This window comes from Lutra lutra, chromosome 8 (genome assembly GCF_902655055.1).
Source record: "Lutra lutra chromosome 8, mLutLut1.2, whole genome shotgun sequence".
Classification (NCBI taxonomy): domain Eukaryota; kingdom Metazoa; phylum Chordata; class Mammalia; order Carnivora; family Mustelidae; genus Lutra; species Lutra lutra.
In genome coordinates, this window is record NC_062285.1 from 46,129,029 (window position 1) to 46,146,203 (window position 17,175).

A 17,175-nucleotide genomic window follows, 5' to 3' on the forward strand; every position below is an offset into this window, starting at 1 on the left:
GCACAAAGTATTTCAAGAGTTATTTATTGTGTTGGGTCCTATGCTAGGTGATGGGGATTCTGAAAGTTAATAACATGCACATGTTACCTTAGGTTATATGCAATGGATTCTGGGCTTTCTTCTGTTCACCTAATTAGATGAAAACGTGGAAAAGATGAGCATTATTGAAAAAGAAAAATAAGTGGTTAACACCAAAGAAACAAGACACAAGCACGAGTGAGTGGTTTGTATGGGACACTCCTGTCCACTTGTGCACTAGGAATTAGAACTTTGTGTTCATTTGTCTTAATATCCTAGAGCCTGGCAGAGTACTGGGGAGAACTAGTGCTAATTTTTCTTCTCTTTCCCGCCACTTCTTTCTATTCTTATTCATGGACCCAATTGCTTCAGTTAAGGTGTTTCCGCATCTGGGTCCAAATGATTTTTTATTTCTCTCTAACACAGGAGATGACATGTTTTAGTAATGGTGCTGGGGAGGGTAGAGAAAAATCAAAGCCCAGACCACAGCAAACCAAACTCCAAAACTGTCTTTGGATTTAGGTAGATTTGGTTTGAATCCCAGCTCTGCCATTTCATGATAGTGAAATTAAGTCTCAGTTTAAAAAATATGTATAATGAGGGTTTATCATCTGTTTCATGGGATGTTGCGAGCACTTGAGATAAAGATTTGGGATCACATACTAATGCCCTGGCAGAAAGGTTAAAGTGCCCTCAAGTGACATTTTATTTTTTATTTTTTATTTTTTTTAAGATTTTTTATTTATTTATTTGACAGACAGATCACGAGTAGGCAGAGAGGCAGGCAGAGAGAGAGAGAGAGGAGGAAGCAGGCTCCCTGCTGAGCAGAGAGCCAGATGTGGGGCTCGATCCCAGGACCCTGGGATCATGACCTGAGCCGAAGGCAGAGGCTTTAACCCAATGAGCTACCCAGGTGCCCCCCCCCAAGTGACATTTTAATAATCCCTCAGAAAATGAAGAGCTACACATAGTTACGATCAGTGGAGTTCAGCATTCCAAGCAATTACTGTTTACTACTTTCACAGGAGGAAGGGGGCAGTTTAAACAAATAGATAAGAGGCATTGTCTTAAGATTTCTACTAAACTGGGGAGGTATTTGCTACTTGGTTTTGGAGAGAAAATCAAAGATTTGGTTTTAAAGTCTAGGAAGTGCTAGAAATAAGAATACCTTGATCTGAAAATCATTAGGAATTATCTGGATACTGACAAGTAGTGCAAATGTTGTGAGAGAATTTCAGCAGCAGAGGATTCTGGATAAGAAATTCTCTGTTGTATTTTGCAATTAATGTATGCATTTTTCTCTTTACTTTTATCATATTTTTATAAGAAGATGTTGAATTAGGAAAACAAGGATGAAAATGTCAGACTTTAAAAAAAAGATTTTATTTATTTGACAGAGAGATACAAGTAGGCAGAGAGGCAGGTGGAAAGAGAGGAGGAAACAGCTCCTCACTGAGCAGAGAGCCAGACACAGAGCTCAATCCTAGGACCCTGAGATCATGACCTAGGTCAAAGGCAGAGGCTTAACCCACTGAGCCACCCAGGCACTCTGAAAATGTCAGACATTTTAGCAATAAAAATAGTTTTAACAAAAGGATGAAATTATAGATTTTCCTACAACCACACAGGGCTAATGAATTAGAAACTAGAAGGATTATGATGTATGCTTTTTATTTTTTTGTGGGGGAGGGAAGGCCAATGTTCTAAAGTGATTTTGTAAATGGCTAATTCCTCCCAAAACAGAGCCTCAGTTTCCAATGCCATTCCTGCTTGGATTCTATCCCACTACTTAACATAGCAGACACAGATTTGCGATGAAACAGTGCCAGTTGTTTTAAAACGAAAACTTTGCTCCCTGGGGGAAATAAGTTGCTAGGTAAGAAGAATGAAATAAAAATCTTTGATACATGACATGAATCTTTTGAAAGAGACCATTTGAGGGCCTGAAATGATTGTCATGTGCTAGACTGATTCAAATCTACTATGGTGCAATTAGCTAAGATAATAAACCCCACATGATCTAATTTCTGCTTTGTTAGCCTAAGGTATTTTCTTGTAAATTCTTCTCTTTCTTAAGCTTACACTAAGTTAGATTTTTCAAGTTAAAATAGAATTACTCCAAAAATTCAGAGTGAATGGTGAATGGGAAGGAATTTAATCATAATGTTAGTATATATTTTATAATTCAAACATACAGAAACGTCTTGAAAGCAAACTTTCAAATGGTAAGTTCACAAGATCTAAATATTAAAGTTACTAATGGGACCTCTCTTGAACTTCAGCAAAGTAACAAAACATTATAAAATCTGGGACACGCTGACCTAAATTACTTGATGCCTTTTAGATATAAAATATGTTGGCATTTCAAAGCATGTTAAGATAACATATAAAACATATATTCCATATTTGTATATATGGTGACTAGTGTTACCTTGATTTTATAGCTGGTGGAGGGAGCATGTGATACCTAGTTTGTCAAAGGTTTCAGTGAATTGGAGCTATAAAAGCACAAACCGTTAGAGCTGGAAGGAATTTAGTCACCTTGGAAATTACCAGTCCGTTGAATAAGAGGTATACCTATTGGCTCCAAAACAAAATCTTTGAGATATCCTTGGTTTGTAAGGGACTTGTAAGATTTCACAGATTAGCATCCTATTTTTTCGCTTCAGATTTTTTTCCCCTTAAATCTGTTATCACTACTTATGCTTTTAAAAACAATGTTCTAATCATTAGATTAAGGTTCTGCTCATGACCAAACTTGATCAAAGTGAGCCTAAGAAGACCCTTCCTTTGAGTTCATATGCATACGGCTTAAACCAACACCCAATTTGTCCAAACCTGTAAGGACATGAACTTCCAGGGTCTTCGCTGTTAAATTTCTGTAAATATCAGGACGTTCCTTTAGTAAGGACTCTGCTTGCATAGGGCGGCTCTGCAAATTCTCTCTCTAAATCCATTAGCGGTTGGAATTTGTAAAAATGCAAAATTCTTCCGAAACCAGATACCGGTTTCTTTTTCTTTGTGGAGAAACTGGAGTCCTACTTACCTCCAGTGAAGTTCTCTAACACGATTCTCCCCCTAGAGGGAGACATAGTCCAGCTTTTACACCGATTGCCTCCCTCTCATCTTTTACTGTCTCTTCCTTTTTCTGCAGGACCGCAGTTTGCTCTTAGCAGCATCCGAGAACAGGCTGTTGGGAGAGACGGAGGGAGGCGACGTAACCGGGTTCTGCTATCCCATTTTACTGCTTCACTCACCCTGGAGTGTCGGGACCTATTTTCTCCGTGCGTGCTCCTTGCGTTATACAAGGAGGCCCTCACTCCGTGCTCCCGGAACAGCCCGGCTCGTCGGAATAAAGGGTCTGGGCGGAACAGGGGGGTCTGCCCTTTACGGTGACTTTCTAAAAGACACCACCGGTGTCTTTTGCCAGTGCAGCGCCTGGGGTGAGAGGCGGAGAGGAGGTTTGGATTACTAAACCCACTACTTTTTTTTCTTTTTTTTTTTTTTCCTTCTGGTCATCCGGATTTCTTTCCTGCGCCCCCTCCTCCGCACCTTCTCTCTTTTCCTCCCGCCTTTAGCGAAGTGAGACAGGCAACACCTGCTCGCTTGTGTTTGATTTTGGAACTCGCACCTTCTCGGTGGTGACGGTGGCAGCCGTCTGGGGACAGGGGACAGCGGCGGATTTCCCTTCCTTCCAGCCCACGATGCCTAGGGGGCCAGCGGCTGGGCTGCGTGGGGCTCTGCCCGAAGCACTTCGAGGCGGGATTGAGGGGCTGCACCTGGCTAGGGGTTGCTGCTAAGTGGACCGGGCGCCAAGTCTCCGAAAGGGCAGCAGCTGGGACCGAGGTGCTAAAAGCGGGAACAAGGGGCACCTGATCCGAGGAAGCTGACGTCTTGAGGGCGGAGGACCGCCGAGTGCAGAGCCTCCCCTCCCTGCTGCCCCGAACCTCCCCTGCGAGTCCACCACGTTGGAGACCTGAGACCTGGGAGAGCCGGGGAACGGGAGAAGTACGGGGCAGAGACTGCTTTCCTGAAGGTGAATCGTTCCGTCCAATTGCCTTTCCCCAGAGAGCCAAAGGGAGGGCGGGAGAGGGGGCCGGAGGATGTGTGTGTGTGCGTGAGAGGGGGAGACGACGTGAGGCGAGAGGAAAAGTCTTGACTCGGCGTTCAAAGCAAACAAATCAGATATGGAGTAGGGCAGGTAATTGCTGCAAGACAGCCTCGATTCTCGCAGTCGGGGGAGCCGAGCGCGCCCCGCGCCTCCGACGAGGACCGCGGGCGACCGCGGGCGCAGGCCAGGGCTGCGGGACTTCGGCTTTGCCTCGGTGAACACATCTTTTGATTACTTTGACACCGTGGAATAGAGAGCGGGGAAAGAGAGCCGAGGCTCGGGCGCTCCGCCTTGCACCCGCTCTCAGGGGACTCCAGTTTGGATGTCAAGAGATTCCTGAACCCTCTTTGCGATCGGAGGAGGAAACACGCGCGCGCGCACACACGCGCGCTCAGGGCCCCACTCACACGCCCTCCACGAGCACACACCGCCAGACTTGGGTTCCCTATGCCCCAGAACGGCGACGGCGGATTGGCATCTCGGAAGCGATGCAAGCGCGATAAGGCTGGCGCCGGCCCGCAGAAGCTGCAGGACCATCGCTAGGTGTTGCCGCCACCAGGAAGCCGGGCTGCAGGTAGGTGCGAGCCGCGTCTCCCGCCCGGCGCTGGCGCTGGGGACCCCGCGGCAGCTGGAGGACCCGCGGCGCCGAAGCCCTCCCCTCCTCGGGGGTCGGGGGCGGTGGGGGCCCGCCCCGGGCAGGCGCGAGGTGAGAGCAGGTGCTGGCTGGGCGCCCGGCTTCTCCCTCGCGGGCGGTCGGGGTAGGGGCGGGGGTAGAGGGACGCGGAGAGGGGATCAAGCACGCCGAGGAGGCTCCGGGAGCGGTGCCCTCCCTCCCTGCCCCATTTCTCCCAGCACAGCGAGCGACCCGGGCGAGGGTTGCAGTGGGTTTTCATTCCGTTCCCCAACCGACCCAATCCCGCTTGGTAACCATTTTGGACTCCTGATGAGTTGGGGGTCGCGTTAAAGAGAGGATCACTGGGATGTGTCAGGTCGCCTTTCTGGAATCCCCACTTTCTGTCCACTTCTGATTAGTTAATTCTCGGGCCTGTCTGCAGAAGGTGGGCGTTTCAGGGAGGCTGTTCATTCATGAACTATGTTCATGAAGAATCATCACGGTAAGTTCCGGAGCCTCATTTATTTAAAGATTTACTTCGATTTGGGAACGGACACCTCATGACGGAATGAAATAAAGCTTTAGTGAGGGATTCTCCAGGAGAGCTTTAGGAAAAGGATCATTTTACGAACAGCGTTCAGGAAAAGGACAGCTTGGAGAAACGAATGGTGGGTTTTTTTTTTTTTTTTTCTTTCTTTCCTAATATTTTCCTCCCAAATCTTGTTAAGGGTACACGGCTTTTCTGCCCCGCGGCTTTGCTGTCCCTTCTTCCCTTCTATTCCAAAAGGCCAGGTTCCTACCAAGAGCTGTTTTCTTTAGGCTACTGATGTGCACTTGCCAGTGGGGAACATGTTATTTCCAGAAGCGGCCTTTGCAAAGGAAAGTTTGATATCCGTCGCCGTATTTCTCCAAGAACTGCAGACTGAGCTATCTAGTCTCTACTTGAAAAGGAGGGGCTGTGGGAGCTTGCCGAGCCCCCGGGTAGACGCGATGCTTTCCTATTCAGTATTCCACTTCCTGACCGAGTGTTAACCGCCTCCAGCGTTTGGAATCAGATGTGTACTTCCTATAGTGGCTAGCGAGCCTCTCTTCCCCGTGAGTTGGCTTGACTTTGGCTTGTGGCAATAAGACAGAAAAGAACAAGACTGTCCGTTTGGTGAGTGTTAAATCCCATCTTGGATTTTGCAAAAATCATTTTTGAAAAAACAAACACCCCCCCCCCCCCAAATACAGCCTTCGCTTGAAAAGTACCCCCATAGCAGTTAGTGCAGAAGGGTCCTTCCCTCAGGACAGGATGAATTCCAGTGATTATTGACTGGATGATAATTATCTGGTTCCTGTCTTCCCAACTAGATTGTTTGAGACATCAGTTATCAGACTGTTATCAATTAACACTTTAATACTGCTCTACTAGGCAATGTAACTTAAGACAAATGAGTAATTTAAGATTTCCGTGTAAAGGTGCTAAATGGCAATAACTAGCAAAGGAGATTGGAAACACCTCTAAAGCCCTTAAAAAAACAGCATGAAGATTATTTGTATTTATTCCAGCCTTTCCATGTTAGCACATGTATTCTTGGACTGGTGAATCTTTTACAGTTTCAAATTTGGTACCCAGCATCCTTAAAAACGATCAGATGCGTTTTTCTCTTTTCCTACTTTATCTGTTCTGGATCTCATCCTGAGTCCATTGTTTGCATTTTGACCATTTTAGAGCCTTAAGTTTTAAAGCCACCAGTGGCCATTGAAGAGCTGATTTTATTCTTATTTTCTTAATTTTTGGTGAAAAAACTGGATTACAATATTTATAGGTATAATGCAATGAGAGCAGAGCTACTACCAACTGAATGCTTAGGCACAGTGACTCTTACGAGGAAGAACACAGTTTTAGTGAGTTGTTTTATTTACGTTAGGCATTTTTGGAGACTAAAATCTTGAGTTGTTTCTTGCCCTTTAAGAAACTTGTGTAGTTGAGAATATTTGAACTTACATATTTATACATAATGCTATGATGATGCCTCTTTAAGAAGAACCAAAAACCTTGAAATTAAAGCCAACACCTATAATGCTACAAGTTGTGCCAAAGGGGAATCTAAGGTTTCTAAGTATGTGTGATTTCTGAATCTGAAAAATGTTGGCCATTTTAACAGTGATACATGGAAAATGAAGATTTATGGAAATGCCCATGGATCTGTGACCAAAAAGGTACATACTGCTTAGAGAATACAATAGAGTATTTACTAACCACCAAGTTATAAAATGTGATGACACAGCTGTAAAAAGATCTGTTTTTAGACATGGCCACATTTTTTTTTTTTTTAATTTATAGGGATGAAACTTAGGGGGTAATAAAAGATTTTATAAAAATTATTTTGTATATTATTAAAAAGTTTTAGTGGTCCTGGATCTAATCTCTTCAATATCTCATTTTAATGATGATCCTTTGACAAGACATTTTTGAATATTGAAATGCTGAAAGTGCATTTTAGGGTTGATTTACTATAATTGCCAGTATGGATTAACCTATACATGTAGGATAAGATGGGCCTTTGCAGCATTTTGCAGGCATTATTGTGGGCTGTAGTAAAAGGTACTGTCAGATTCTGCCGAAGTTCAGCTGCGACTGCAAACTGATGACCATTTGCCTATCTGATGTATGTCCCAAACTAGGAGTGTTCCAGAGTGTCATCAGCTACTTCTAATAGATTTGAGAAGATGAAACAACAGAGTGCAAACAGTTCAGTACCCCTGCTTTGACTTCTCCAGTATTTTATTAGGGATGCCTCATTAAGTCGTATTATTCTGCAGCTGTTTTGTTCATTGAAGATTCAAGTAAAAATAAAGAACTTGACTGTGCAATGCAGTTTTGTTTTCTTGGTGAAAAACCCTAAGTTGAAGTAAAATAAGCATCTAACATCGTCCCTTCTGATCTGTACCTGACATCTACAAATGCAATTTATCAACCTGTCCTTAGTAATGCCCCATCAAAACAAAGAGCAGACATGCATTCCTACAGGCTGCTGCTAGATAGGGAGGCCAAACTAGCTAAATCAGCTTCATATCTGGTCTCCATATTTCCACAGTATTTGACGTGATTTATCTTGCTTACAACCCATTGATCTTTTTTTTTAAATGCTATATAATATGGTGTATTTGCCATTTTGTTCAAAATTCTTTGGTTAACTTTATTTTGAACTACTTGAAGCATATTGAATTAGAGCACTGGAAGAACAGGAATAATTTCATAAGGAAGTTACCGTAAGTCTTTTTAGAGAGAAGTTTTACTTTAGATTTGGAGCATAGTCTGAAACAAGGGAGATGGAACAGTGGGCCCAGCAAACAGAATTAGAAGTTCATTTTTATTTTTTAGCTGTCATTGACCACTGCTTTATTTAGTCATTTTTAAGAAGTCTGATTTATTCATTTGGCACGTGATTCAGGTGTCCTTGCCAGTGAACTATAACAAGTCTTGTTTTCTACTTCTTTTCAACAGAAATTTAACAGGTATGGTTGGACCTGTTGGAATGTGAAGAAAAGCAGTATTTAAATCTAAATTTCTGTGTTACCTACCTAATCTTTATCTCTCTCTATATATATCCATATGCATTAGTATGTATGCTTTTAATGGCACCCATGTAAAATATTGGTTTTATGTTAAAGAAGAATGACTTTCAAAACAGTCTACATTTTTCACTTTTTTACATGATTTACTTACAGTGCAACTGTACCTATGGTTTAACATACGGTTTATGATTGAGTTTTACTGTTTAAACCACTGTTGCATATAGTGTATTTTTCTCTTTAGTTTTTCTTCTGGAGATACTTTTATTTGTTAGGGGACGAATGCAAAAAAAAAAAAATTCAACTTTATCCTTCATGTAGAGGTGCTTGGGATGTGTTTATTGACCCTATGACTGGGAATTTCAACACATTTAAAACTCTGAATATATTTGTATGCCATCTTTATTAGATATGCCTGTCCACAGTTAAAACAAACCGTGCACTACATTAGAGCATACTACTCCAGTTTACAAATGGTATCTATAAATTTCCCAGAAACATCTTGATATATTTGAAATTTGTTAGATTTCCAAAACCCACCCACTTCCAAGGTGTATACCACATGTATATGTTGGAGCTTATCCTGCGCTGTGATGATAGGGAAGCAAGTCACTGGAATCAGTGAAATTCTCACCTATTTAGGTGATTGATTGATATTGCCATTGGAAACTAGAAGACCTTCAGGTAACTTCTGGATTCAGGTGAAAACAATATATAAGTTACAAGGAGAATATTCCATTTTGTTCACAGTGATCCATATGGGGTATGAGACATAACTAAGGAATCAGAATTATGCTTCTATTAGATGAAGTCCTTTTAATGACTTCAATTTCCCAAATTATTCCACAGGAGCTGTAATTGTCTTATGATTTCCCCTGAATGGCGGTTAGCAAAGGTACATCCCCCTTTCCTTTAGCCATAGCACAAACATACTCATTTAATTCAACTTATATTGTTTTATACAGTAAATTTTTGAAATTCTTGAGAGTGGTTGGTTATTGTGATAATGTTGCATTCTTAGCAATTACGGCGCTGGGCTGAATTTAGTACGTTGACAAAATGGGGACAAGCAGACAAGTCTCCTTTGCTCTTTTATCTTCGTGTGTTACGTATAACTAACTCTTTACAGAAAGCTTGGAGAGTGCACAGTAGTTTTTAATGAATGCAAGGTTAGTTTCACTAAATATTTTTGTTTCTTTTTCTTTCTTCTTTTTTTTTTTTGCTATGAAGTAGTCCCTTATAATTTTATGCATGTGAATGGGCAACTGTGTTGACCTTTAAAGGTCATGCAAAAATTTTAAAGCTTTCAATTTACAGAGTTAATTGCCTATGGCCTCCTGTTGCTGCATATGGAGCTTTCTGCTGAGTTTAATAATACAGCATAACACTTTGGTTTTCTGTGGTGGATTATGCAGCTTCTATAAGGAAATTATGAAAGTATTGGTAGTAAGCACTATGACAGAAGATTTTTGGAAAAGCGTATTTGTGCTTTGCAATTAAAGTTTTCAAGTCTGGATGGCCTGGGCCACAAGGAGACAGATTCTTTCTGGTACCAAAAAAACCTGATCCTTCAGACTTATTAACTATATGTACGAAACTATGCCATGGTTTTATTTGATTTTTGGGTCCGTTTATCTCATTCACATCCTTCTTAGATATTCCATTGAGAATTATATTTAAATATTGGAGGACCTTAATATGCTTGCTCTCTGATGAAAAAGACTAGGTGAGGAAAATCAGGCTGGATTATTTGTCCCAGTCTTTTCCCTATCTTCATAGTCTTTGTCCTTAAGGAGTAAGCAAAAGCAGGCAACTGGAAAAGGGGTATGCAGTCATAAGAAACTTAGTAACAAAAGTTCAACACAGAGACTTTTGTTAGAATATATTCTCCCAGAGGGCAGGCCTTCTGTAGCTCTAATTTTGTCTACTGGAACAATGGAGCTTTATATACTGATGGAGTGAATTTGTGACTACCCAGATAAATCAAGAATTCAGACACAGCCAATTCAGACCATAGGAGGAAAACAACCTGTACACTCACATTTCTTATTTGCATTAGTTTATGGGCAGTTCCAAATGTATTTGAGGTGGAAGAAACAGGTTAATGTGACCATTTCCTTCTTAGTTTCGTTCTATCTTGTTATAGGGGAGTAGCACATTCCCATTTGTTGGTGCTGGCAAGTGCAGCAAATTCCTCCTTAGACTGGCCATCAGACATGAGTAACAGGGACTGGGTCCTGCTTTGATTTGTGTTTTCTACAGAAAGTCGAGTTGAATTGAGTGAAACTGCTCTAACTGTAGTTCTTTTATGGTATATAATGAGAATGGAGGTGGATGATTCACCTTTCAGTCAGGCAATCCAAAGGCCAACAGGAGAATGCAAGGGCGTTGCAATCTTGTACTTCATAAAACGGGCCCCATTTGGGGCAGCTTTAAGTTCGAGGAAAAATTCTAACAATTTTTTTTTTTTTAGCTTTAGTTCTTGAAATGTTCTATCACAGTAGTTTCCTGCTAAGATACATGTATTTAGGTTTATTGCAAACTCCTTTTAGATTGATTGTTGGTATGTTTATAAATATACCAGAATTGGGTCAAAATTTAGATTTTGCTATTTGAAGATACCTTTGCTCATCGTATCATTTGTTGAGTGGTTAAAATTCATTGGCTTGCCTTTTGGTTAGTGGGTACGTTTTGAAAACGACTATTGTAAAACCAATGTAAGGAAGTGATGAGAACTCTGGAGATGCTTCTGTAGCTCTACAAAATAGTTAATAATAAATGACCTGTAGCCACAAGAACATCACTTCGTTTCTCTGTGACTCAGTTTCTTGGCAATGTATTTTTTCAGTCAAGTTTGCAAGACAATTAAAAATGTAATTCCTGGGACGCCTGGGTGGCTCAGTTGGTTGAGCAGCTGCCTTCGGCTCAGGTCATGATCCCAAGTCCTGGGATCGAGTCCTGCATCGGGCTCCTTGCTCAGCGGGGAGCCTGCTTCTCTCTCTGCCTCTGCCTGCCATTCTGTCTGCCTGCACTCGCTCTCTCTCCCTCTCTCTCTGACAAATAAATAAAATCTTAAAAAAAAAAATGTAATTCCCATCCCACATGTCCAGAATTACCAAGCATCATGGGGTGGGAGATATAATAGTACTGCAGGACATACCTTTTAGTTAGGAAGTCAGACATCTAGCACATGGTTCCTGGAACACTGGTAAGTGTTCCATAAATGCTTTTCAGTAAATGGTCTGTGACAGCTGTTCAGCTTTATCAGATTGGAATGATGGGGTGCCTTCAGCTTGGGTCATAATCTCAGGGTCCTGGTGAGGGCCACCCATCCCCATTGGGCTCCCTGCTCAGCGAGGAGCCTGCTTCTCCCTCTCCCTCTGCCCTTCCCCCTGCATGTGTGTGCTCGCTCGCTCTCTTTGCCAAATAAAATCTTAAAAAAATTTGGGATGATGATGATTATGGTAATGACCAAAGACTCTAGATGTGGGTACATAGGATTGAATCAGATGAAATCTCATAATACAGTGTAGCCATTTTACCTAGTTTACATGATGCTGTTTTGCTGCAAACCAAGTTGTGATAGGCCATGAGTCTTAGGCTTGTTAGGATTACAGGTCTTCTCTCTGCTGCCAGTTTTCACAGTCACTGAAATAATTTCTTTTTTTAATGAACCCAAATAAATCTAGGCTAGCAAATGAATAATATTTGTATACTTGTTGGTAGTTTTTGTTTTGTTTTGTTTTTTAAAGATTTTATTTATTTATTTGACAGAGATCACAAGTAGGCAGAGAGGCAGGCAGAGAGAGAGAGAGAGAGAGAGAGAGAGAGAGGGGGAAGCAGGCTCCCCGCCGAGCAGAGAGCCCAATGCCGGGCTTGATCCCAGGACCCTGAGATCATGACCTGAGCTGAAGGCAGAGGCTTAACCCACTGAGCCACCCAGGTGCCCCTGTTGGTAGTTTTTTTTTTTTTTTTTTTTTTTTTTTTTTTTTAAGATTTTATTTATTTATTTGTCAGAGAGGGGACTTGATCCCAGGATGCTAGGATCATGTCCAGAGCTGAAGGCTGACACTTAACTGACTGAGCCACCCAGACGTCCCTACTTGTTGGTAATTAAAGACATGCATTCAAAATCTGTGTATGAATTTTTGAGAATTTATAATTCTGGGAAAGTTCCTTCATTCAGTAAGTATTGAGCACGCTCTAGGTGCTTGGGGGGTATGTTGGTAAAGAATAAAGACAAAGGTACTTGCCCTCATAGAATTTACCATTACAGTATGTTCAGGTTTTGAAATGAATCTGGAGGAATGATTCAACAATGTATTTTTCTGTGTCTGCTCTTTCTATTAATTCTTACTTATAACTGTGAAATAACCGTTCTGAAAAGAAATAGATAAAATAGTTAAAATGTTAGAATCAGAATGAATTGTGTAGAAAAATATGTATTTTTTTAAGGGGCATTTATTTAAGTTGAGGTACTAAGTAATGTGATGCATTCATTACATCCAGCTCACAAGGTCTATGATCAAACTGAGGATGGTATAAACTATAGCTCCTTTTCCTGAATGACAAATGAAAGAATAAATGCAGGTAGATTGAATGACTTGAGATCGACAAAGGGTCGAAATTCAAAAACCTAGAGGGGTCAGGCTGGGAATGTGAATGAGTGAAGCAGACCAAATGGAAGATAACAAATGACAATGGACACTCAGCCTCAGCTACAGTGTTGGGGAGACTGTAGGGAGTGGTGAAGATTGTGGTCAGCATCTCAGTGGGACAGCTGAGCCTTGGCTTCATTTGTTGCCATGTTGGAATGTGGGTCTGGTGTTGCCAGATTTTCTGATTTGTAGAAGGGAATTAGATATACAGATATTTTTTAAATGTGAAAGTTCCAGATTTATAAATGAAGTGAATGAATTCAAATTTGAAATACTGTGTGGGCTAACAGGCATATCTGTAGGTCATATGCAGGAGAAGGGGCGTGAAGGTGCTGCTGTTGACTGATGTGTGAGGACAGCTAGTTAAGGAGATGATCGTGTGCTGGCCCTACTGTCATTTCTACCCATAATCCTCTAACCCCACCTGCATTTGGAGCCAGGGTTGTTCCCAGTTAAGGGCTCAGCAGGAGGAACTGAATGATAATGAAGGATGGTTCATTCTCACCCCTGCGTTTAGTTTGCTTTCTTCTTTTTGACTCAGCATACCAGTGATGCTGAGCTCACCTTGAAGTTGGTAGTGTCTTGAAGGGCTTAAGGGATGTGCTGAGAATGCACAAGTTCAAATTGATGTCAAATATTTGGAACAGGCTCTATAATTCTGTAATGCCTTATTTTAGGTCAGTGCTTGTTAAACTTGTACTGCACACAAATCATCTGGGGTGGGGGCTGAGATTCTGCCTTTCTAACAAGCTCCTAGGTGAAGCTATTGCTCTTGGCCCATAGACTACAGTTAGCATTGCAAGGTTTTAGAGAGCTCTTCACCACTGAATTTTATTCCATGCATGTAGCCAGGTGGGAGGCCTCCCACTCTTACTCTCTGACAGGTTTCTCCCTGTAGTGAGCAGCCTAAACCTGGCCACTGACTCAGAACACTTGCCTCAAAGGTTTTCTAATCTGAGCTTGGAATTTATAAGCATTTGCTTTATTTACTAGCCTTCTATTTAGAGACTATATTTTACCCCAAAGAATAAATCAGAAATTGTCTGTTTTTCAAATACTAAGGCAAGTTTGGCTTACTTCCTATAGTTTAAAGAAGTAAGTGTATTTCTCAACTATAGCGTTGTATTATACATGGATGTATTCTAGCGTACAAGGTCAGTTTTAGCCCTCCAAATCATTTCTGGAATTTCAACAGCAATTACTTACTCTTAGGGCTTGAATGTCAAAATTTTGGCCACAATGTCTAGATTTTTGTTCTATTTGAGTAGTTTTTATGAATAGATGAGAAGATGGACTTAAAAGTGATGGTTTTGTGTATTGATGGAGCGTATGCCACTTTTTTTTTTTAAGATTTTATTTATTTCTTTGACAGAGACAGATCACAAGTAGGCAGAGAGGCAGGCAGAGAGAGAGGGGGAAGCAGGCTCCCCGCCGAGCAGAGAGCCCAATGTGGGGCTCAATCCCAGTACCCTGAGATCATGACCTGAGCCGAATGCAGAGGCTTTTAACCCACTGAGCCACCCCGGCGCCTCTGGAGCATACCACTTTTAAGTGAATCTCTTTTTTGTTTTTGCTCTGCTGATCCTATATACTTTCCAAAAGTGGTCTCTTTACGATTGAAGATATAGTAACTTATTATTTAGGGACTTTGACTTTAGATTTTTTTTTTTTCCCCTAAACTGTTATTACTAATGCCAGAGGTGTTCTAGCTCATTCTACCAGCTATTCTACTGAGGTCTGACCTGGACATGTCACAAATTCAGTTCACTGGGCAGAATATTTGGTTGTCAGTTTTTTTTCCCCCTTCAAGATTTATTTATTTATTTATTTATTTATTTATTTAGAGAACACATGAGTCGGGGGAGGGGCAGAGGATGAGAAATCCTCAAGCTTACTTGCTGTTGAGCGGGGAGTCTGATGTGAGGACCCTGAGATGGAAATCAACATGGGTGGAAATCAAGAGTTGGCCACTTAACCCACAAAGCTACCTTTGTTGTCAGTTACAGCAATGCCCTGGAAATTCTTAAATTTTCTTAAGCTGATATATTAATTATAAACTGAGATTAAATTTAGATATGTGAGTCTGAGGGAAAGAAGCAATTCATTTTCTTGCAAGTTGTATGATAAATATAGTTTACAGTAGTAATGCTATTATTTCATACTCAATTTCTCTTATGTGCTTAGAAGTTTCTATCATGGGGCGCCTGGGTGGCTCAGTGGGTTAAGCCTCTGCCTTCAGCTCAGGTCATGGTCCCAGGGTCCTGGGATCGAGCCCCGCATCGGGCTCTCTGCTCAGCGGGGAGCCTGCTTCCTCCTCTCTCTCTGCCTGCCTCTCTGCCTACTTGTGATCTCTCTCTCTATCAAATAAATAAATAAAATCTAAAAAAAAAAAGTTTCTATCGGATAGAATACCTTTGCTTATAGTGGAGTCATGATATGAATTTTACTGAGTCCCTTAGACTGTAAGCTCTGTGAGGTAGAACGATGTGTGTCATGTTTCTGTTGATTCCCAGCACTTAGCATACTCTCTAGTACATAATAGGTACTTAATTAACATTCAATGGGAAGATGATTAATAGTTAATATTGATAGAATGTCTTTTTGTATGTTTCTTCAGTGTGCGAGGAAATACTCTGTGAAGAATTGTCATTTATTCTAATTGAGTGTGTGTGTGTGAAAAAGAGATTGGTCATTTTTTTTTTAATATTTTATTTATTTATTTGACAGAGAGAGATGACAGGCAGGCAGAGAAGCAGGCAGAGAGAGAGGAGGAAGCAGGCTCCCCGCTGAGCAGAGAGCCCGATGTGGGGCTCGATCCCAGGACCCTGAGACCATGACCTGAGCTGAAGGCAGCGGCTTAACCCACTGAGCCACCCAGGCGCCCAATTGGTCATTTTTTTTGACCTATGCTTTCTATCTCTAACCTGAAAGATACTTTAGTACTAAAAAATACCTGCATTTTAGGCAAATCATAAAGGACAAAAACATGTTGACAGATATTTCCATTCTTTCCACAATTTATTGTAACCTGGAGGTTTAGAGGCTATGTATGTTTGTGATTCCTCTGTTGTATAAATTAAAAAATATTTGTCAATGTCAAATTCAAGTGTGAATCACATATGGAGTATATTTTGATTGCTCTTGTCAGTGACTTGACTCATCATTCATTAGGGAATTTAGAGCTGTTTATTCTTATCTACATAATTACCATTTTCATAATTTATCTTGAACCAGATTTGCTTTTATCACCTTCAGGAACTCTATTGACTATGATACCATTGTTCTTGGCTTCAATGATATTGAAAACTATTAGTATTCTAATTTTATTTATTTATTTATTTATTTATTTATTTTTAAGATTTTATTTATCTGAGAGAGAGACAGTGAGAGAGAGCATGAGAGGCGAGAAGGTCAGAGGGAGAAGCAGACTCCCCGTGGAGGTGGGAGCCCGAAGCGGGACTCGATTCCTGGATTCCGGGATCATGACCTGAGTTGAAGGCAGTCGCCCAACCAACTGAGCCACTCAGGTGCCCATAGTATTCTAATTTTAAATACAATTTAGTATGAATAGTATGCATTCAAGGATTTATTGATTTTTTTTCACTTTAATCCTTCTATGTTAAGTAAAACTTTCAAACGCTTGCTGCCATGGAAGGTTTCACAAAATTAAAGCGCTTTCACTATATTTAATTATTAAGGAAACCTATGTAGATTATAAAACCAAAAAAGCCGACTTATTAGATTATTAAAAACTTTAGTTTGAATTTTTTACATTGCCTCTATTTTAAAAGATTGCACTACATTTTATATATCAGTATATACATACATACACACACAAACTATATACTTAAAAAGTTTCTCAGAGCCCTTGAATATGATGTCTTTACTCTTTGAAGTGTTTTTGGAACTCTTCAAGGAGTCAAAAGACAGGCTTTAAATCAAATGGATCTGGTTTTTCCCTGTATTGTCCCCAAACATTCATGCTTGTGTAATAGCGGACAACCTTTAGGTTAATGGAGTGAGGGTTCCTGTGGAACTTACTGAAAAAGAGATCTATCCTTATTCCTGCCTCAATCCCAAATATGAGATTAATGAAAAACTTAGGTCTGGTGTAGTGCTGAAAGATTTTCAAAATCAACAAGAAGAATTAAAATCAAGCTTGTTGGTAAATTTTACCTTGGAGCAAAGTCCATGTTAACAGTCAACCCTTGCAC

At 40.9% G+C, this 17,175-nt stretch overlaps 1 protein-coding gene across 2 annotated transcripts in view; it reads left to right on the plus strand.

The window, feature by feature from the left end:
• The first annotated feature begins 3,204 nt into the window (after positions 1-3,204).
• TAFA2 (TAFA chemokine like family member 2) overlaps positions 3,205-17,175 on the plus strand; it is a 489,998-nt gene continuing 476,027 nt past the window's right edge. For both annotated transcript variants that reach the window (XR_007129699.1, XM_047743378.1), the window contains exon 1: positions 3,205-4,703. The gene's annotated coding sequence lies outside the window, so the exon portion shown is untranslated. The remainder of the gene's footprint in view (positions 4,704-17,175) is intronic.